The 13,354-nt window shown below is 45.5% G+C and overlaps 1 protein-coding gene across 2 annotated transcripts in view; it reads right to left on the reverse strand.

Annotated features, from left to right (window-relative positions):
• TTC28 (tetratricopeptide repeat domain 28) overlaps positions 1-13,354 on the reverse strand; it is a 144,410-nt gene that overhangs the window by 99,814 nt on the left and 31,242 nt on the right. The window lies entirely within an intron of this gene.

The raw sequence follows: 13,354 nt of genomic DNA on the forward strand, positions 1-13,354 counted from the left end.
CATTGCTGAGAGGCACGTTATGTTATTACTGCAAAGCCTGGGCTCGTGGTACTGTTCTCAAGTCTCTAAAGCATGAAGGGAGAGACTCAGGACAAGTAGAAATCCTCACTACATGGACACAGCACCGTTTAACTGGGTCTTTTGTTGATGGAATGTGCAGAGTCACGGTGAGTGACCAGCAGTGCAGCAGCTCAGAGGAAAACCATAAATGTAATGGTAAATGTGACATCAAAACCAATCTTCCCTGCTGGGTCCTTTGGGATTACAACACTCAGCTGCTTTTCCTTGCGGTTCTCAGTCCTGAAGGATAGTGCCTCAGAGTACATGGAGACAGGAGCAGCTGACTCACAGGAATGTTTCAGCTCAGAGCCTCTGTGGGCAGGGGATGTACTCCTCTCACAGGGACTGCAGCTCTTCTGAAATGCAGACAGAGCTCAGGAGACAGTTGAGTGTGCAGCAGCCTTGGTCGCAGAGCCACCACTGGTTGGTTGACATTTTGTCCTGCACTGCACTGTCAGCTGTGTGCTTCTTTTGCTCACACATCTTCACCTGGACTGCTTGGCAGTGCTTGTGGCAGCAGGGTGTAAATACAAATGCCAGGAAGATGCAAGTGAAATATACACCTTTGAAAGGCAGAAGGGACAGAAAAGAGCAGGTGTGGCAGCGCAGAAAACCAACTCCATCTGGTTTTACTCACCAGAGCTGCATCAAGAACAGTGTGCCTGCATCAAGAACAGTGTGGCCAGCAGGAGCAGGGAGGTCATTCTGCCCCTGTACACTGCACTGGTTAGGCCACACCTCGAGTACTGTGTCCAGTTCTGGGCCCCTCAGTTTAGGAAGGAGGTTGACTTGCTGGAACGAGTCCAGAGAAGAGCAACAAAGTTGGTGAGGGGTTTGGAACACAAGCCCTATGAGGAGAGGCTGAGGGAGCTGGGGCTGCTTAGCCTGGAGAAGAGGAGACTCAGGGGTGACCTTATCACTCTCTACAACTACCTGAAGGGAGGTTGTAGACAGGCTGATGATGGTCTCTTCTCCCAGGCACCCAGTACCAGAACAAGAGGACACAGTCTCAGGCTGCGCCAGGGGAGGTTCAGGTTGGATGTTAGGAAGAAGTTCTATACAGAAAGAGTGATTGCGCTATGGAATGGGCTGCCCGGGGAGGTGGTGGAGTCGCCGTCATTGAAGGTGTTCAGAAGGAGACTTGATGGGGTGCTTGGTGCCATGGGTTAGCTGTTTGGGTGGGTTGGATTGGTTGATGGGTTGGACACGATGATCTTGAAGGTCTCTTCCAACCTGGTTTGGTTTATTCTAATAAAGTTTATTCTAATTCTATGTCACAGAGCTATGCCCTTTGCTTGCTCCAACACTGGAGCCCATGTGCCCTGAGACTCATTGACTTCCATCCATTTAACCGCCAGCACTGACAATTCTGAAGACTTCTTTAAATGTTGGTCCTCAAGTGAAGAAAATAAACGCTCAGAATCAGACAATGCCATTCACCATGATGCTGTCAGAAAGGAGCTGAATTTAATTCATGGACAGATTGCAAAATGTGTTGTTTTGACACGATCAACAGGAGGTTTTTGAAATTATTCCTGAGTAAAGATAATTAACAGGAAGCAAAGCAGGAGCTGTGCGCATACACCTGTCACAAAAGGGAGTGAGCTGGTTCACTCCTAACCTGAATTCTTACTCCAGTGATTGGCATTTCTGCTAAATTTAAACTTCTTTTTCCGCTATTGAAGGGGAAAAAAAAATGTTGGCACTATTTCAAAGCCCTAAAAAACCTCCAGAATAAAGGCAGGATAAATGCCTGGTATCTGAAGGCAATGGAAAACATTCTCCACTCTTTCAAAGCCTGAGAGTTACCCCTCTTCTTCAAGATTCAAGAAAATGCAGTAAGATTTTTGCTTTTGTTCTTTTCAGGTCCCAGTTTCTATTCCCAGGTTGGAAACCACTCAATAAGTAGTGATTCAATTGCCAGAAAACACTGAAACCATTCTCTTGTGCTGGCAGCTTCCATCTTCATCTCCTCCATCAGGAGAACATAATCCTCATGTCTATTTCAAAGTGAAGCAGTTCTTTTTCACAAGTAAAAAGCAAATCCAAAAGAATTCAAGTGCTGGTGTTTTGTAAAGTTCAGTTGGAATCAGTGGACAAGGTGTTTAGTAATACAAATACGAAGTAGAAGATCATGTTGGTCCATTAAAGTTAAATGCCTCTTAGTTCCTTGAAGGTGAAATAGCTGAAGAGTGAGAGCTAGCTTCTCTCCCCAGCACCCCTGGCTCAAAAACACTGCTGGTGTCTGGAAAGCCATGTGCCATCGTGTCCCATGCAGGATTTTCCTGTTCATGAGGCCTGTATCACTTTGTAAGCAGCAGTGCTGTGAATCCATTCAGAGTGAGTGCTTCAGGCTTCAGGACTCTGTGACATAAGCTCACAGGGAACAGGGCTTCCTCTTCCAAACATACATTGACAAGGGTGAATATTTTATTGCCTCCAGTATTTATGAGTGAGTAATGGTCCACATTTTGGTTGGCTGGCACAAATGACTAGCTACACCCACACCTGATTTACCAGTAGTTTTAACATTCAGGTTGTGGATCTGACAGTGCAGAACATAGTGCCTAATACACAGGGATTTGGTGTATTTTCTGCTAAAGATGTTGACTAACATAGAAGAAAGCTGTGTCATTAAACATATCTTACAACTCAATTAGAAGAATCTTTTCAAGTGTCTTTTCCAAAGTAATCCTTGGCAAGAACCTATAACTACTTGATACACTCTCTCTTTTCTTTGCATAACCTTTCATTTTCAATACCTTTAAAGTTCTAATACCTTTGTTACACCTTGACATTCCCTCTTCAAAGTGCATCCTCTAGAAGCAATCACATATACTTCAAGGGGAAAGAAGTCCTGGTGGAGATGGCTTGGTGAGCAGACTGCAAGTGAGGTTATTCAATGCATATAAGAATTTAGTTTGTGTCATTCTGCAGTGCAGCCAGCAGCTGAATGGGACAGCACTCAGCAGCTACAGCAACATTCAGAGGAACAACTCAACCTCAGGTCATACACTTCCCTGTGGACTCATTGGACTGGCAGTCTGTGAGATGCCAGCACATTAACAGTTAACACCAGCACAGCAAGAGGCATGTAGATCAAGCTCCTAATAGCTAAGTCCCTTGGCAAATTCATGAAGCATAATAAAACTGAATCCTTTTATTTCTAAATTTATTAAAGCAGCTTTCAATTCATTACAACTCTGTGTCTGTTGCTTTGTCTGCCTCAGCCAGGCACACTGAAGGCAAACACAGCACCTTGCAGTTGTGTGAAGATCAGGATCTGAGCTACTGCAGCTGCTGAACAAGTGTGGAAGGGAGGAAGTGTGTCAGAAAATTCTCCTGGTCTGGGTAAAACTCCCTTAAGTGTAGTACTTTGAGTTCTAAAAGGAATCCCACTTCTCTCAATCATGAGAGATCAGTAAATTCTAACTCATATCTAGATGTTAATTCATGGCAAGTTCTTGTGCAACTTACAATCACAATTTCCTTCCAATCTCAACACCAAGGGTGCTTTGGGCACACGATCTGCCATTCCTTTCTGGGCCAAGAAGACAGGAGTACAAAGCTCAATGAAAACTGCTGGGGTCACTTAGTGTTATCATAGTTTGAGCACTGGAGAGTGCTCATTGAAGAACAGGAATACTATAGGCTAGAGAACAGTTCAAAGTCCTACAAAGCTTTTGCATATGATGCTGGTCTTCTGGTCCATCTCTGCCTTTTGCTCCTGTTGCACTCTGCTACTAGACTATAGTATTTTGCCCTGTTCTCCTGACAATAGAGATTGATTGTTCTATGCTGTATAGCAGTAGCATGGATTATTTTCACTATTAGGTTACCTGGGGTTCACATCTCAGCAGCTGACTCTCTTCAAAAGACTGAAAATCACTTCAGAAAATACTTTGTTTGGTCAAGCAGAAAAAGCTCTTTTCACAAGAGTATAATCCAGGCTGAAAAAGCCATGGAGAGAGCCTTGAAAAACGAGGATATACTTATCTGGAAAATACCAGTTCTGACAGGAGAAGCAGCTGAGAAAAACTGGTTGCTTAAGACTAATTAGAGAGTTGTAGCACTACTTAGATCAAAGAGATGCAGGACTGAAATGAACCCAAGATAAGAAAAAACCCTAGAGCATTTATTACTGGCAACTGGAGTTGTGAAGCTGGAGGGGCAAGGGAGCGAGGTGGTCACACAGGCCAAATTATCTGAGGGCTGAAGGTGCCTGTTACTAATGACAGTTATTCAGTGGTACCACAAAATGATCAAGCAGGTTAATACAAGATTAGGGCTAATCTTGTGGTGATACAGAATACCCTCTAGTATTGATACCTGAGCTAGGACTTAGAGAATGGACCTTAGCACAGACTTCTCTTCTGTACTGGTCACAGGGAACACGGGGCACTGCACTGAATGTGTGGCTCCTTCTGATTCATCACCCTGGCTTCCAGGCACTCATTTGTAAACATCTTCTTCAGAAACCAAACCTGGCTTGGAGTGGTATTTGTCTAACACCAGGGGGGATGGACTAGATGACCTTCAAAGGTCCCTTCCAACCCAGACCACTGTATGATTCTATGGTTCTGTTACGCAGATCATTGACAAGCAGAAACACAGGAGGCAGCCAGTATTCCCACCACCAATTTGCCTGCAATGCAGAGATGGGTGAGGCAGGGATGTGTATGGAAAATAAATACAACAAAACCATGCAAATGCCTGTCCACATTTTCTACCTCATTTGAGGCTTCTACCCTAAAATGAGGCAGTTCTCTTAGCTAATGGATCATGTCTCGTGACTCCATCCATTTCACACTCTTTGGAAAATAAATGGTGAAATACTGTACTGTTCACTCTGCCACCCCTTGGCATTCCAAACAAGCCTTACTGCCTATCCCTTAAAAACAGAGACCAGCACACTGCCCCTTTCCTTCCATCATCTTTCCTTCCACAGCATACCAAGAGGGTCTCTGCTGGCACCTCAGCTGTGCTGCTCAGCACTCCTGCATGCACACTGAGAATGTAAAACAGCAAAGATGCAAGGAAATAAGCACTGTCACAGAGGAAGAAACAGAGAAGGCCTTGTTGCTGTGTGGGCACTGTTTAGCAACAGCTAAAACATTTGTATGTTATCCACACTGTTTTGGTCACATATGGCCTGCCATGAAGAAAATCAACTCCATCCCCACCACACCCAGTGTACTCAATACTCAACACTACAACAAGGAAGATGCCTGCAGACACACAGAAGTACTTTCCAGGTCTCTACATGAGAGAATTCTGCCCACACACAGGTGAGTCTAATACTAACAGAGTAACCACTCACCTCATCTGCAGCAGGGACAAACAGGGACAAACCCAACACAAGGAAGAAGTCACTAAACACACAGAGATGGCACTCCCATTCCTCATGGGCACACACTTCAGTCTCTGAGAAGACTTTATTGTGGCCTTCCAGTATCTGAAGAGGGGCTACAAGAAAGCTGATGAGGGACCTGTTAGGATGTCAGGTAGTAATAGGACTAGGGGGAATGGAGCAAAACTAGAAATGGGTAGATTCAGATTGGATGTTAGGAAGAACCATGAGGGTGGTGAGACACTGGAACAGGTTGCCCAGGGAGGTGTTTAAGGCCAGGCTGAATGGTGCTCTGAGCAACCTGATGTAGTGTGAGGTGTCCCTGCTAATGGCAGAGGGGCTGGAACTAGATGATCCTTGCAGTCCCTTCCAACCCTGACAATTCTATGATTCTATGATATTCTAAAATATTCAGAAATCAAGAGAGACAAGTCCTTCTTTATTTGCAAGGCAAAAACCTAACTACACACAGCACCCTGCAAGACAGCAGTGGGGATCTTCCAGATCAAGAAGCCGAAGGTTGAAAGTTTCAGTCACAAGTGGAAATTTTCTGGCTAGTGACTTATTGGTCAAGAGAAGCATTATTGAAATGTAATGTGCCTGTGAAACATTTATGTCACAGTCTTATGGCAAAGCATCTAATTCACTAGATAGGAAATATACCCTAAGTCCTAACTGTCTCTTACCAAGGAAGGTGTTTGCTTTCCCACTGTTGACTGTGACTCTGTTATTGGCTTAAGAAGCCTCAGCTCTTTCATTACACGACTCTGAGCACAAAACATCGTGTTTGGGACCTGATTCTAATTATGACTTCACCCTCCCTTTTTCCGTAGGAAGCACAATTACTGCTGCTATGGAGACAAGTGTAATTCAGTCAAGATGTGGGTCAAAGCAAGGCTTGGGAGGCAAATATTTATTTACCAAAAAGTACACTTTCTGTTATCTGTCCTCTTCTGGAGAAGGGTATTCTCCCAGTCTTCCCTTGCTGACTGCTCAAGGCAGACACTCAAAGAGCCAAGTAAATCTCAAACACATGCATCACACCAGGGCAACTGGGCAACTGATCTGCTCCTCTCCAAGGCCAGTGACAACAGGGGGATCTGCCCATGACACATCAGAGCCACCTGCCACAGCAAGAGACAGGCAGAGAGAGAAAGTATTCAGTAGTCAGTGTTCAGTATCACTAAGGTTGGAAGAGACCTCAAAGATCATCGAGTCCAACCTGTCACCACAGACTTCATGACTAGAGTAGGGAAGACACTACTGCCCACTGCAGGCTTGAACTTACAACCTTCCACATGGGAAAGAGACCATCACCTCAGAAAGGAAGAGAAAAGGGAACATACACAGGTGTGTGTGTGTGCCTGTGTGTGCTGATGTGCATGTGGGCACCTGTCCTTGCACCCAAGCTTCCTGGTATTCTGCAGCACCTCAGCCACCCAACAGAACAGCAGCACTGACGGACTCCAAGATTTAGCAGCAATGCTGTGGAGCCTTGAAGGAGGATTTGACCAGGGAATACAAAGGGAGTACAGTCAGTCAGAGAGGGGAAGGGGACCTCATGAGTGAGGAATTTGGAAATAAATATTTTTGACTGTAAGTAGCAGGATTCAAAGGCAACTATAATTTCATTCCATGTTCCAATATTCACCATATTCCCTGATGTCCCTGAGAAATGTTCCCAAATGCTGTAGGTCTTTGAGACAACTCTCCTGTTTCACATGCCAGTGATTTCAGAGGCAATGTTCTTGTTCATATATTCGGAAGCTGCTCTTTCTTCCTCACCTCCCTCCTTGCTCCCTCTCGTTGCCAAGCAACTCCAGCCAGCCTGCAGGACCTGCCTTTTAACCAGCAGCAGCTTAAACCATTACCATTTACTGGAAAACACAAATATAAGAATGAAAACAGACATGGCTAAAACAGAGAAGCATACTTTCCTCTAGCACTTGGAGCATTTTGTGGGAACCTTGGAGGCTGCAGGTTTTGTGCAGTCAATAAACCACAGAATCCCAGGATGGTGTAGGTGGGAAGAAACCTCCGGAGGTCACCTCATCCAACCCCCTGCTCAAGCAGGGCCACCCTGAGCCAGCTGCCAGGACCATGTCCAGGCAGCTTTTGACTCTCTGTTGATGGAGACTCCACCACTTTCCTGGGCTCATGTCTGTGCTTGGTCAGACTTCACAGTGAGAATTGTTTCCTGATGTTTAGAGGGAGCTTCCTGTGTGTCAGTTTATGCCTACAGCCTCTGGTCCTGTCCCTGGCACCAGTGGAAAGAGCCTGGCTCCATCCTCCTTGCACCCTCCTTTCAGGTATTTGCATCTTACCAAAACCAGCAAGTGTTAAGAAGACTTCAAAAAATTTCCAAGAAAGTTCATTGAAGTGCTAGAAAACCTCAGAGGGTCACCCCTGCTACTTCTGATCAAACATAAAAGCAACAAACAGCAGCACTCAGCAATTAAATGCACCTTGCAAAGAGCAAGATTTTGTCTGTCCCAGGACACTGCAGTATCACAGTGTCACACAGTATCACTAAGGTTGGAAGAGACCTCGAGGATCATTGAGTCCAACCTGTCACCACAGACCTCATGGCTAGACCATGGCACCAAGTGCCACATCCATTCTCCTCTTGAACACCTCCAGGGATGGTGACTCCACCACCTCCCTGGGCAGCACATTCCAATGACCAATGACTCTCTTGGTGAAGAACTTTCTCCTCACCTCCAGCCTAAACTTCCCCTGGCGCAGCTTGAGACTGTGTCCTCTTGTTCTGGTGCTGGTTGCCTGGGAGAAGAGACCAACCCCTTCCTGGCTACAACCACTTTCAGGTAGTTGTAGAGGGCAATGAGGTCACCCCTGAGCCTCCTCTTCTCCAGGCTAAACAATCCCAGCTCCCTCAGCCTCTCCTCACAGGGCTGTGCTCAAGGCCTCTCCCCAGCCTTGTTGCCCTTCTCTGGACTTGTTCAAGTGTCTCAATGTCCTTCTTAAACTGAGGGGCCCAGAACTGGACACAGGACTCAAGGTGTGGCCTAACCAATGCAGAGTACAGGGGCACAATGACTTCCCTGCTCCTGCTGGCCACACTATTCCTAATGCAGGCCAGGATGCCATTGGCCCTCTTGGCCACCTGGGCACACTGCTGGCTCATGTTTAGGCAGCTGTCAATCAGCACCCCCAGGTCCCTCTCTGTTTGGGAGCTCTCCAGCCACTCTGACCCCAGCCTGCAGGTGGCAGAGGAACCATCCATACACAACCAGCAGCACCAGTAACAGAGAAACCTGATATTCAAGAGAATGTCACTGTTTCGACAGAAGTAGATCATACCAGAGAGACCACAGCGCACCAGCGAAAGGGACGTACTTCTGTACTGTGTCAGACAGAGGCAGCCACCAGATCTCTTGGGGCTTTGAGTCTTGGGTTTGGGGTTCTTAGGGGTACTTACCATAAAAAGAGGAAAAAAAACCACCCTGCTCTAACAAGGACCTCTTCTAGAGCTCACAGGGTCCTTTGGAAGAGGAAATGGACAAGGAGGTTACAGAGCTTTGTGACATACTCTGCATATGAGATTTGTCCCACTTTTCAGGACACAACTTGCTTCCTAAACTTAAAAAATAAAAACCACAAGGTTTAATTTCAAATTACTTTTTTGTTTCCTCTGGAAGGGCTAGACAATAAAACCATTGTATTGTGAAAGATCTGGTTTGTCTATTCCAAATTTCTCTTGAACACAGTGGAAATGTAGGTACGTTACACCAGCTACCCTCTTCCTGAGCCCGGAGATACTCCACAGAAGATCCTGTAACCATCAGAAACAGCACTTACAACTCTCTGAGGAATCTTCTCTTACTGATTTACAGTGATAGACAGTTCTACTGCTGAACTTCCTTGTAAAATGTGGAACAGGAATTCCATTTGTGTCTGTTCACATAGTCAGTTGGGACTCTATGAATAAGAGATGTGACACAATTCATCCATATGCAGAATCACCTTTTCCCCAGCCCACAGTGTGCTGAAGCTCTGCACCAGCCCTTATCACCACTGCAGCATGGCGAGAAGGGAAGAAAGGAATGAACTGAACTTCTGTACAGCGACAAAGTGTCTCCAGATACACAGCCACTGAGCTCTCAAACAAAAATCAGCTAAGTTTTCTCTTCAGAAAGATGTTCAAAGAGCAGTTCTTTCTTTAAGCTATAGTTACTGTGAAGAATCACTTGTCCTTGCTGTGTTGGAGATAACCATTTGAAAAGTGGGAAACAGCCCTGAGGTGCTGTAATGCTGTAATCCAGGCTGGATGTGAGGAGGAAGTTCTTCACCGTGAGAGTGGTGAAGCCCTGGAATGGGTTGTCCAAGGAGGTGGTTGAGGCCCTGTCCCTGGAGGTGTTTAAGACCAGGCTGGACGAGGCTCTAGCCAGCCTGATCTAGTGTGGGGTGTCCCTGCCCATGGCAGGGGGGTTGGATTGGAACTAGCTGATCCTTGTGGTCCCTTCTAACCCTTACTGATACTATGATACTAAAACTACAGAGCATCACTGAAACCATTGGAGCAGGGAAAATTTGGACTCTCTGAGGAGTTACACCTAAGATTCTTACAACAGAATAGTTTCAACTGGAAGGGATCTACAATTCATAGAATCATAGAATCAATAAGGTTGGAAGAGACCTCAAGGATCATCATCCAACCTGTCAACCAACACCTCATGACTACTAAACCACGGCACTTCAAGTGCCATGTCCAATCCCCTCTTGAACACTTCCTGGGATGGTGACTCCACCAGCTCCCTGGGCAGCATATTCCAATGGCTAACAACTCTCTCTGTGAAGAACTTTCTCCTCACCTCCAGCCTAAACTTCTCCTGGCGCAGCTTGAGACAGTGTCCTCTTGTTCTGGTGCTGGTTGCCTGGGAGAAGAGACCAACCCCCACCTGGCTACAACCTCCTTTCAGGTAGTTGTAGACAGCAATAAGGTCTCCTCTGAGCCTCCTCTTGTCCAGGCTAAACAATCCCAACTCCCTCAGCCTCTCCTCGTAGGGCTTGTGCTCAAGGCCTCTCACCAGCCTCATTGCCCTTCTCTGCACACATTTGTTGAGCCTAGCTTGCTCTTTGGAGAAGTGTGTCCAGATGGAGATTTAACTTATATTGTCCTCATTACTGACCCTACTGTCACCCCAGATCCTTTCACAATCTGTCCCCAGTGAGCAGACATACCTGATCCCATGGGGTGCAGCACACCCTCAGGTCTCACAGAGCCTGGTCTTTCAAAAAGGGAGCAGGTATAGATAGTCTATTACACTTCACCATCATGGTGAAGAGTGTTTGATGCACTTTTATTTAGCTTCACTTGGACAGTAAGCTTAGGAGAGCTCGTCTAAATAAGAACTTGACAGTCACCAAGGCAAGTCTCAGTCAGCCTTGCTCTACAAGGAAGCAGCCAGCACACTGCAACATCACAAAACACTTACTCAAAACCTGACTTGCAATGACATTTTCCAGCATAAAACTATGGCTATTTCAGAATAAATAGGAGAGGTGCTGGCTCCAGCCTAAAATTACAGAAGAACACAGCTGCTTCACTTAACTTTGTGTGTTCAAAGATCCAATACTGAAAGAACATAAGGACTGCAGAGGTACTGTAATTTTTCTAATTGGAGAAACAGGAGTCAACCATGCACCAATTTCTACCCAAGCCTGACAGCAAAGGTAAGGGGTGAGTTACTTGCAAGAATCATAACTAAGAAAATATTCCATCTGTACACACATCTCCTACTGACTTGTGTCCAAGTACTTCACCAGCAAGTTATTGATAATCCCAAAGAAGCATGGAAAACACTGTTAAAAGAGAAAATGTAATGAAGGAGTTGTTTATGGCAAAAAAATTGTGGCAAGTGTCTTTAATGTGCTGCGCCATAGCTCTGACAGCAGGTACTGAATGTGTGTCAGAAATATTTAAAAAGCAAGCATGGGAAGGAAGTACTTGACTGGTAGAAGCAAAAATAAGAGAAGGGGAGAATTAATTAAGGAAAAGGCCCTATAGCTCCTGAATCCCACTGCTGCATCTGATGCGTTCTTCGTGTGCTGCATATAGAAGCGATGACAGAGAAGAGGAGCAAGTTAGTCTGATGCGTCCTTTCTGCCTAGCCACAGACTTTGACTCTGCTCTACATGACAGCAGCACAGGCTCTCAGGAGTGGAGTGCCTGTTTTCCACATTGCTACCCAATCACATTCTCCAAGTCTCACAGCTGAGGTAAAGTGCTGCCAATGAGCTTGTATTTACACTTCGGAGAAGCTTACTAGTATCCTTCTGATTAAAAATCCCTTCTAATTAACCTGTGTAAAGGCTTAGGCCTAATGAGCATAATTTTAAAGTTCTGACAGCCTGGCCTGTTAAATCAGTCATTTAGGTAGCTTAGTCTGGATCCTTCTGACATAAAAGACAAAACCATTCTGATACATACCTTTTGTAGATCCTCCTCCTGCAGAATGAAGAATAAAGCAAACTGTGTCTCTTGTGTATGTGGAAGAAAACTCCTTTCTGATGCCACTTGTTAAAAAGTTTGTGCCTTGGAGTCTGCAGCCTGGGAGCATTTATCATGTCTACCAAGCACAGTGATATTTACAGGACTGTGCTCTTCCTTATCAAGATGGCACAGAACATAATTTGCCTTCTTACTTATCAAGCTCGAGAAGCACCGACACACAGTGCTGTCACGGTCTCTGTCTGCTGCTTTTATCATAGGCAGGGCAGAAATACTCAGGCATCTCAAGCAGGAGGAAGCAGATCCACTCTGTGGTGCACAGTCCCAAAACTCAGCAGAAGAACAATTTCTGCTCAACAAGCATAAAATACAATCTCCCAGCTAGTCACAGATTTCACGTTCCTCTGAGGCAGTGATCAGAGTATACCTTAAACAGACCTTTCAAAACCAGCATACTTCCAGAGATTCCAGACAATTTTGTCTGTGTGACTATTGCAGGAGACTTGTTTGCAGCCTTGTACACAGACTGGCAAGATTACGATGAACTAGCAATGATCCTTTTTGGTAAAACCACCAGTAAACATAAAAAATTAGCACAAATGCACAAAGCAGAAAAAAAATCTCTTAAGTTTGAAATGCTGTCCCATTTGGATAAGGAATTCCTGACTTTCTGTAGACATACTCCTGGTGCTGCCTTCCAGCAGCTCCCCTCCTCCCTTTAATCTCTCAGAGCCTGTGCAGAAGGAAGGAGAAGCAAATCTGTATTTAACTCTCTGTACACTGATGGCCAGATAACAGACACTGTACTGAACACAAATACTCAATAGTTGGCCTCAAAATTTTGAATGAAATTGTATTTTCACCCTGAAGTACAGAAAAACATAAACCCACCTTTGGTTCTATTGCACGTGGAGCACTGTTGAGTGAGAGATTCAAATAATCCCTGGAAGCATGTTAAGCTGTAGAGAGCTGTACATCAGCAAGGAGAGCAGTGGCTGGCACCAGAAGCCTCTGCCTGCAGTGAGTGTGGCCATTCATAACAGCAAGTAAAAAAAGTGAGAAATGGAGTGAGCAGATTCCTTTGATTCTCATCTGCTGCAAGTAATTCATACCGAGAAACTCTAGGTGTGCTTTCTGGATAAAATAGGAACTTCTCTGAGCTCATCTCTGACCGACATAAAAATGCTGAATGGCCTTCTATATGGACTGCTCCTGCAAGCAGGAACCTAGGGCTTAGGAGTGAGAAACCCCACAGAGCATAGTTGAACTTGGCAGATGCTGTGGCTGGGCCCAGGCTCAGGACAGGCCATTCTCCTCTCGTCTCTCTGTATCACTACCGAGATTGTTTTTCCATTTCTCGCCGCGCGTCTCGGCGCGCACATCTGGCAGCACGCTGCAGTGCGAACAGCATTTACTAGCTCTCCGTGCATATGTTATGCATCCAATGACATCATGCGCTCTTCGCATTGCCA

The sequence above is a fragment of the Melanerpes formicivorus genome, unplaced genomic scaffold, assembly GCF_026170545.1.
Source record: "Melanerpes formicivorus ecotype bairdi unplaced genomic scaffold, bMelFor1.0.p_v2 SCAF_60, whole genome shotgun sequence".
Taxonomy (NCBI): domain Eukaryota; kingdom Metazoa; phylum Chordata; class Aves; order Piciformes; family Picidae; genus Melanerpes; species Melanerpes formicivorus.